The sequence below is a fragment of the Coregonus lavaretus genome, assembly GCF_964263955.1.
Source record: "Coregonus lavaretus genome assembly, chromosome: 6".
Classification (NCBI taxonomy): Eukaryota; Metazoa; Chordata; class Actinopteri; order Salmoniformes; family Salmonidae; genus Coregonus; species Coregonus lavaretus.
In genome coordinates, this window is record NC_139993.1 from 54,535,421 (window position 1) to 54,543,382 (window position 7,962).

At 49.8% G+C, this 7,962-nt stretch overlaps 1 protein-coding gene across 1 annotated transcript in view; it reads left to right on the forward strand.

The window, feature by feature from the left end:
- Positions 1-7,962, forward strand: part of ghrhrb (growth hormone releasing hormone receptor b) — a gene marked incomplete at both ends in the record, with an annotated part of 50,108 nt that overhangs the window by 38,374 nt on the left and 3,772 nt on the right. The gene's annotated exons all lie outside the window — the stretch shown is intronic.

The following is a 7,962-nucleotide window of genomic DNA, read 5'->3' on the forward strand; positions in this document are numbered from 1 at the left end:
CCCGTTCTACTCTTTCTCCTTCCCCCGTTTTTCTCTTTCTCCTTCCCCTTCCCCCTGTTCTTCTCTTCTCCTTCCCCCTGTATTTCTCTTTCTCCTTCCCCCTGTACTTAATTTCTCCTTCCCCCTGTACTTCTCTTTCTCCTTCCCCCTGTTCTTCTCTTCTCCTTCCCCTTGTACTTATTTTCCCCTTCCCCCTATATTTCTCTTTCTCCTTCCCCCTGTCCTTCTCTTCTCCTCCCCCTGTACTTCTCTGTCTCCTTCCCCCTGTACTTCTCTTTCTCCTTCCCCCTGTACTTATCTTTCTCCTTCCCCCTGTACTTCTCTTTCTCCTTCCCCCTGTACTTCCCTTCCTCCTTCCCCCTGTACTTCTCTTTCTCCTTCCCCCTGTACTTCTCTTTCTCCTTACCCCTGTACTTCTCTTTCTCCTTCCCCCTATTCTTCTCTTTCTCCTCCCCCTGTTCTTCTCTTCTCCTTCCCCCTGTACTTCTCTTTCTCCTTCCCCCTGTACTTCTCTTTCTCCTTCGCCCTGTACTTCTCTTTCTCCTTCCCCCTGTTCTTCTCTTTCTCCTTCCCCCTGTACTTATCTTTCTCCTTCCCCCTGTACTTCTCTTTCTCCTTCCCCCTGTACTTATTTTCTCCTTCCCCCTGTACTTCTCTTTGTCCTTCCCCCTGTTCTTCTCTTCTCCTTCCCCTTGTACTTATTTTTCCCTTCCCCCTGTATTTCTCTTTCTCCTTCCCCCTGTCCTTCTCTTCCCCTCCCCCTGTACTTCTCTGTCTCCTTCCCCCTGTACTTCTCTTTCTCCTTCCCCCTGTACTTATCTTTCTCCTTCCCCCTGTTATTCTCTTCTCCTTCCCCCTGTACTTCCCTTCCTCCTTCCCCCTGTACTTCTCTTTCTCCTTACCCCTGTACTTCTCTTTCTCCTTCCCCCTGTTCTTCTCTTTCTCCTCCCCCTGTTCTTCTCTTCTCCTTCCCCCTGTACTTCTCTTTCTCCTTCGCCCTGTACTTCTCTTTCTCCTTCCCCCTGTTCTTCTCTTTCTCCTTCACCTGTACTATTCTTTCTCCTTCCCCCTGTACTTCTCTTTCTCCTTCCCCCTGTACTTCTCTTTCTCCTTCCCCCTGTACTTCTCCTCTCCTTCCCCCTGTACTTCTCTTTCTCCTTCCCCCTGTACTTCTCTTTTTCCTTCCCCCTGTACTTCTCTTTCTCCTTCCCCCTGTTATTCTCTTCTCCTTCCCCCTGTCCTTCCCTTCCTCCTTCCCCCTCTACTTCTCTTTCTCCTTCCCCCTGTACTTCTCTTTCTCCTTACCCCTGTACTTCTCTTTCTCCTTCCCCCTGTTCTTCTCTTTCTCCTTCCCCCTGTACTTCTCTTCTCCTTCCCCCTGTACTTCTCCTCTCCTTCCCCCTCTTCTTCTCTTCTCCTTCCCCCGTTCTACTCTTTCTCCTTCCCCCGTTTTTCTCTTTCTCCTTCCCCTTCCCCCTGTTCTTCTCTTCTCCTTCCCCCTGTATTTCTCTTTCTCCTTCCCCCTGTACTTATTTTCTCATTCCCCCTGTACTTCTCTTTCTCCTTCCCCCTGTTCTTCTCTTCTCCTTCCCCTTGTACTTATTTTCCCCTTCCCCCTGTATTTCTCTTTCTCCTTCCCCCTGTCCTTCTCTTCTCCTCCCCCCTGTACTTCTCTGTCTCCTTCCCCCTGTACTTCTCTTTCTCCTTCACCCTGTACTTATCTTTCTCCTTCCCCCTGTTATTCTCTTCTCCTTCCCCCTGTACTTCCCTTCCTCCATCCCCCTGTACTTCTCTTTCTCCTTCCCCCTGTACTTCTCTTTCTCCTTACCCCTGTACTTCTCTTTCTCCTTCCCCCTGTTCTTCTCTTTCTCCTCCCCCTGTTCTTCTCTTCTCCTTCCCCCTGTACTTCTCTTTCTCCTTCCCCCTGTACTTCTCTTTCTCCTTCACCCTGTACTTCTCTTTCTCCTTCCCCCTGTTCTTCTCTTTCTCCTTCCCCCTGTACTTATCTTTCTCCTTCCCCCTGTACTTCTCTTTCTCCTTCCCCCTGTACTTCTCTTTCTCCTTCCCCCTGTTCTTCTCTTTCTCCTTCCCCCTGTACTTATCTTTCTCCTTCCCCCTGTACTTCTCTTTCTCCTTCCCCCTGTACTTCTCTTTTTCCTTCCCCCTGTACTTCTATTTCTCCTTCCCCCTGTTATTCTCTTCTCCTTCCCCCTGTCCTTCCCTTCCTCCTTCCCCTCTACTTCTCTTTCTCCTTCCCCCTGTACTTCTCTTTCTCCTTACCCCTGTACTTCTCTTTCTCCTTCCCCCTGTTCTTCTCTTCTCCTCCCCCCTGTACTTCTCTGTCTCCTTCCCCCTGTACTTCTCTTTCTCCTTCACCCTCTACTTATCTTTCTCGTTCCCCCTGTTATTCTCTTCTCCTTCCCCCTGTACTTCCCTTCCTCCATCCCCCTGTACTTCTCTTTCTCCTTCCCCCTGTACTTCTCTTTCTCCTTACCCCTGTACTTCTCTTTCTCCTTCCCCCTGTTCTTCTCTTTCTCCTCCCCCTGTTCTTCTCTTCTCCTTCGCCCTGTACTTCTCTTTCTCCTTCCCCCTGTACTTCTCTTTCTCCTTCCCCCTGTTCTTCTCTTTCTCCTTCCCCCTGTACTTATCTCTTCTCCTTCCCCCTGTACTTCTCTTTCTCCTTCCCCCTGTACTTCTCTTTCTCCTTCCCCCTGTTCTTCTCTTTCTCCTTCCCCCTGTACTTATCTTTCTCCTTCCCCCTGTTCTTCTCTTTCTCCTTCCCCCTGTACTTATCTTTCTCCTTCCCCCTGTACTTCTCTTTCTCCTTCCCGCTGTACTTCTCTTTTTCCTTCCCCCTGTACTTCTATTTCTCCTTCCCCCTGTTATTCTCTTCTCCTTCCCCCTGTCCTTCCCTTCCTCCTTCCCCTCTACTTCTCTTTCTCCTTCCCCCTGTACTTCTCTTTCTCCTTACCCCTGTACTTCTCTTTCTCCTTCCCCCTGTTCTTCTCTTTCTCCTACCCCCTGTACTTCTCTTCTCCTTCCCCCTGTACTTCTCCTCTCCTTCCCCCTGTACTTCTCTTTCTCCTTCCCCCTGTACTTCTCTTCTCCTTCCCCCTGTTCTTCTGTTCTCCTTCCCCCTGTACTTCTCTTTCTCCTTCCCCCTGATTTTCTCTTCTCCTTCCCCTTGTTCTTCTCCACTCCTTCCCCCTGTTCTTCTCTTCTCCTTCCCCCTGTACTTATCTTTCTCCTTCCCCCTGTTCTTCTCTCTCTCCTCCCCCCTGTTCTTCTCTTCTCCTTCCCCCTGTTCTTCTCTTCTCCTTCCCCCTGTACTTCTCTTTCTCCTTCCCCCTGTTCTTCTCTTTCTCCTTCCCCCTGTTCTTCTCTTCTCCTTCCCCCTGTACTTCTCTTACTCTTTCTCCTTCCCCCTGTTCTTCTCTTCTTCTTTCCCCTGTTCTTCTCTTCTCCTTCCCCCTGTACTTCTCTTTCTCCTTCCCCCTGTACTCCTCTTCTCCTTCCCCCTGTACTTCTCTTTCTCCTTCGCCCTGTTCTTCTCTTCTCCTTCCCCCTGTACTTCCCTTCCTCCTTCCCCCTGTACTTCTCTTTCTCCTTCCCCCTGTACTTCTCTTTCTCCTTCCCCCTGTTCTTCTCTTTCTCCTCCCCCCTGTTCTTCTCTTCTCCTTCCCCCTGTACTTATCTTTCTCCTTTCCCCTGTACTTCTCATTCTCCTTCCCCCTGTACTTCTCTTTCTCCTTCCCCCTGTTCTTCTCTTTCTCCTCCCCCCTGTTCTTCTCTTCTCCTTCCCCCTGTACTTATCTTTCTCATTTCCCCTGTACTTCTCATTCTCCTTCCCCCTTTTCTTCTCTTCTCCTTCCCCCTGTACTTCTCTTACTCTTTCTCCTTCCCCCTGTTCTTCTCTTCTCCTTCCCCCTGTACTTCTCTTTCTCCTTACCCCTGTACTTCTCTTTCTCCTTCCCCCTGTTCTTCTCTTTCTCCTCCCCCTGTTCTTCTCTTCTCCTTCGCCCTGTACTTCTCTTTCTCCTTCCCCCTGTACTTCTCTTTCTCCTTCCCCCTGTTCTTCTCTTTCTCCTTCCCCCTGTACTTATCTCTTCTCCTTCCCCCTGTACTTCTCTTTCTCCTTCCCCCTGTACTTCTCTTTCTCCTTCCCCCTGTTCTTCTCTTTCTCCTTCCCCCTGTACTTATCTTTCTCCTTCCCCCTGTTCTTCTCTTTCTCCTTCCCCCTGTACTTATCTTTCTCCTTCCCCCTGTACTTCTCTTTCTCCTTCCCGCTGTACTTCTCTTTTTCCTTCCCCCTGTACTTCTATTTCTCCTTCCCCCTGTTATTCTCTTCTCCTTCCCCCTGTCCTTCCCTTCCTCCTTCCCCTCTACTTCTCTTTCTCCTTCCCCCTGTACTTCTCTTTCTCCTTACCCCTGTACTTCTCTTTCTCCTTCCCCCTGTTCTTCTCTTTCTCCTACCCCCTGTACTTCTCTTCTCCTTCCCCCTGTACTTCTCCTCTCCTTCCCCCTGTACTTCTCTTTCTCCTTCCCCCTGTACTTCTCTTCTCCTTCCCCCTGTTCTTCTGTTCTCCTTCCCCCTGTACTTCTCTTTCTCCTTCCCCCTGATTTTCTCTTCTCCTTCCCCTTGTTCTTCTCCACTCCTTCCCCCTGTTCTTCTCTTCTCCTTCCCCCTGTACTTATCTTTCTCCTTCCCCCTGTTCTTCTCTCTCTCCTCCCCCCTGTTCTTCTCTTCTCCTTCCCCCTGTTCTTCTCTTCTCCTTCCCCCTGTACTTCTCTTTCTCCTTCCCCCTGTTCTTCTCTTTCTCCTTCCCCCTGTTCTTCTCTTCTCCTTCCCCCTGTACTTCTCTTACTCTTTCTCCTTCCCCCTGTTCTTCTCTTCTTCTTTCCCCTGTTCTTCTCTTCTCCTTCCCCCTGTACTTCTCTTTCTCCTTCCCCCTGTACTCCTCTTCTCCTTCCCCCTGTACTTCTCTTTCTCCTTCGCCCTGTTCTTCTCTTCTCCTTCCCCCTGTACTTCCCTTCCTCCTTCCCCCTGTACTTCTCTTTCTCCTTCCCCCTGTACTTCTCTTTCTCCTTCCCCCTGTTCTTCTCTTTCTCCTCCCCCCTGTTCTTCTCTTCTCCTTCCCCCTGTACTTATCTTTCTCCTTTCCCCTGTACTTCTCATTCTCCTTCCCCCTGTACTTCTCTTTCTCCTTCCCCCTGTTCTTCTCTTTCTCCTCCCCCCTGTTCTTCTCTTCTCCTTCCCCCTGTACTTATCTTTCTCATTTCCCCTGTACTTCTCATTCTCCTTCCCCCTTTTCTTCTCTTCTCCTTCCCCCTGTACTTCTCTTACTCTTTCTCCTTCCCCCTGTTCTTCTCTTCTTCTTCCCCCTGTTCTTCTCTTCTCCTTCCCCCTGTACTTCTCTTTCTCCTTCCCCCTGTACTTCTCATACTCCTTCCCCCTGTTCTTCTCTTTCTCCTTCCCCCTGTACTTCTCTTCTCCTTCCCCCTGTACTTCTCCTCTCCTTCCCCCTGTTCTTCTCTTCTCCTTCCCCCGTTCTACTCTTTCTCCTTCCCCCGTTTTTCTCTTTCTCCCTCCCCTTCCCCCTGTTCTTCTCTTCTCCTTCCCCCTGTATTTCTCTTTCTCCTTCCCCCTGTACTTATTTTCTCATTCCCCCTGTACTTCTCTTTCTCCTTCCCCCTGTTCTTCTCTTTCTCCTTCCCCTTGTACTTATTTTCCCCTTCCCCCTGTATTTCTCTTTCTCCTTCCCCCTGTCCTTCTCTTCTCCTCCCCCCTGTACTTCTCTGTCTCCTTCCCCCTGTACTTCTCTTTCTCCTTCACCCTGTACTTATCTTTCTCCTTCCCCCTGTTATTCTCTTCTCCTTCCCCCTGTACTTCCCTTCCTCCTTCCCCCTGTACTTCTCTTTCTCCTTCCCCCTGTACTTCTCTTTCTCCTTACCCCTGTACTTCTCTTTCTCCTTCCCCCTGTTCTTGTCTTTCTCCTCCCCCTGTTCTTCTCTTCTCCTTCCCCCTGTACTTCTCTTTCTCCTTCCCCCTGTACTTCTCTTTCTCCTTCACCCTGTACTTCTCTTTTTCCTTCCCCCTGTTCTTCTCTTTCTCCTTCCCCCTGTACTTATCTTTCTCCTTCCCCCTGTACTTCTCTTTCTCCTTCCCCCTGTACTTCTCTTTCTCCTTCCCCCTGTTCTTCTCTTTCTCCTTCCCCCTGTACTTATCTTTCTCCTTCCCCCTGTACTTCTCTTTCTCCTTCCCCCTGTACTTCTCTTTTTCCTTCCCCCTGTACTTCTATTTCTCCTTCCCCCTGTTATTCTCTTCTCCTTCCCCCTGTCCTTCCCTTCCTCCTTCCCCTCTACTTCTCTTTCTCCTTCCCCCTGTACTTCTCTTTCTCCTTACCCCTTTACTTCTCTTTCTCCTTCCCCCTGTTCTTCTCTTTCTCCTTCCCCCTGTTCTTCTCTTTCTCCTCCCCCCTGTTCTTCTCTTCTCCTTCCCCCTGTACTTATCTTTCTCCTTTCCCCTGTACTTCTCATTCTCCTTCCCCCTGTACTTCTCTTTCTCCTTCCCCCTGTTCTTCTCTTTCTCCTCCCCCCTGTTCTTCTCTTCTCCTTCCCCCTGTACTTATCTTTCTCATTTCCCCTGTACTTCTCATTCTCCTTCCCCCTTTTCTTCTCTTCTCCTTCCCCCTGTACTTCTCTTACTCTTTCTCCTTCCCCCTGTTTTTCTCTTCTTCTTCCCCCTGTTCTTCTCTTCTCCTTCCCCCTGTACTTCTCTTTCTCCTTCCCCCTGTACTTCTCTTTCTCCTTCCCCCTGTTCTTCTCTTACTCCTTCCCCCTGTTATTCTCTTCTCCTTCCCCCTGTACTTCTCTTTCTCCTTCCCCCTGTACTTCTCTATCTCCTTCCCCCTGTATTTCTCTTTCTCCTTCCCCCTGTTCTTCTCTTTCTCCTTCCCCCTGTTCTTCTCTTTCTCCTTCCCCCTGTTCTTCTCTTCTCATTCCCCCTGTTATTTTCTTCTCCTTCCCCTGTACTTCTCTTCTCCTTCCCCCTGTACCTCTCTTTCTCCTTCCCCCTGTACTTCTCTTTCTCCTTCCCCCTGTACTTCTCTTCTCCTTCCCCCTGTTCTTCTCTTTCTCCTTCCCCCTGTTCTTCTCTTCTCCTTCCCCCTGTTCTTCTCTTCTCCTTCCCCCTGTACTTCTCTTCCTCCTTCCCCCTGTACTTCTCTTTCTTCTTCCCCCTGTACTTCTCTTTCTCCTTCCCCCTGTACTTCTCTTCTCCTTCCCCCTGTACTTTTTCCCCTTCCCCCTGTACTTCTCTTTCTCCTTCCCCCTGTTCTTCTCTTTCTCCTTCCCCCTGTACTTATCTTTCTCCTTCCCCCTGTATTTATCTTTTTCTCCTTCCCCCTGTACTTCTCCTCTCCTTCCCCCTGTACTTCTCTTTCTCCTTCCCCCTGTACTTCTCTTCTCCTTCCCCCTGTTCTTCTATTCTCCTTCCCCCTGTACTTCTCTTTCTCCTTCCCCCTGATTTTCTCTTCTCCTTCCCCTTGTTCTTCTCTACTCCTTCCCCCTGTTCTTCTCTTCTCCTCCCCCCTGTACTATCTTTCTCCTTCCCCCTGTTCTGCTCTCTCTCCTTCCCCCTGTTATTCTCTTCTCCTTCCCCCTGTTCTTCTCTTCTCCTTCCCCCTGTACTTCTCTTTCTCCTTCCCCCTGTTCTTCTCTTTCTCCTTCCCCCTGTTCTTCTCTTCTCCTTCCCCCTGTACTTCTCTTTCTCTTTCTCCTTCCCCCTGTTCTTCTCTTCTCCTTCCCTCTGTACTCTTCTCCTTCCCCCTGTTCTTCTCTTTCTCCTTCTCCCTGTTCTTCTCTTTCTCCTTGCCCCTGTAATTCTTTTTCTCCCTCCCCCTGTCCTTCTCTTTCTCCTTCCCCCTGTACTTCTCTTTCTCTTTCCCTCTCTCCTCTTTCTAT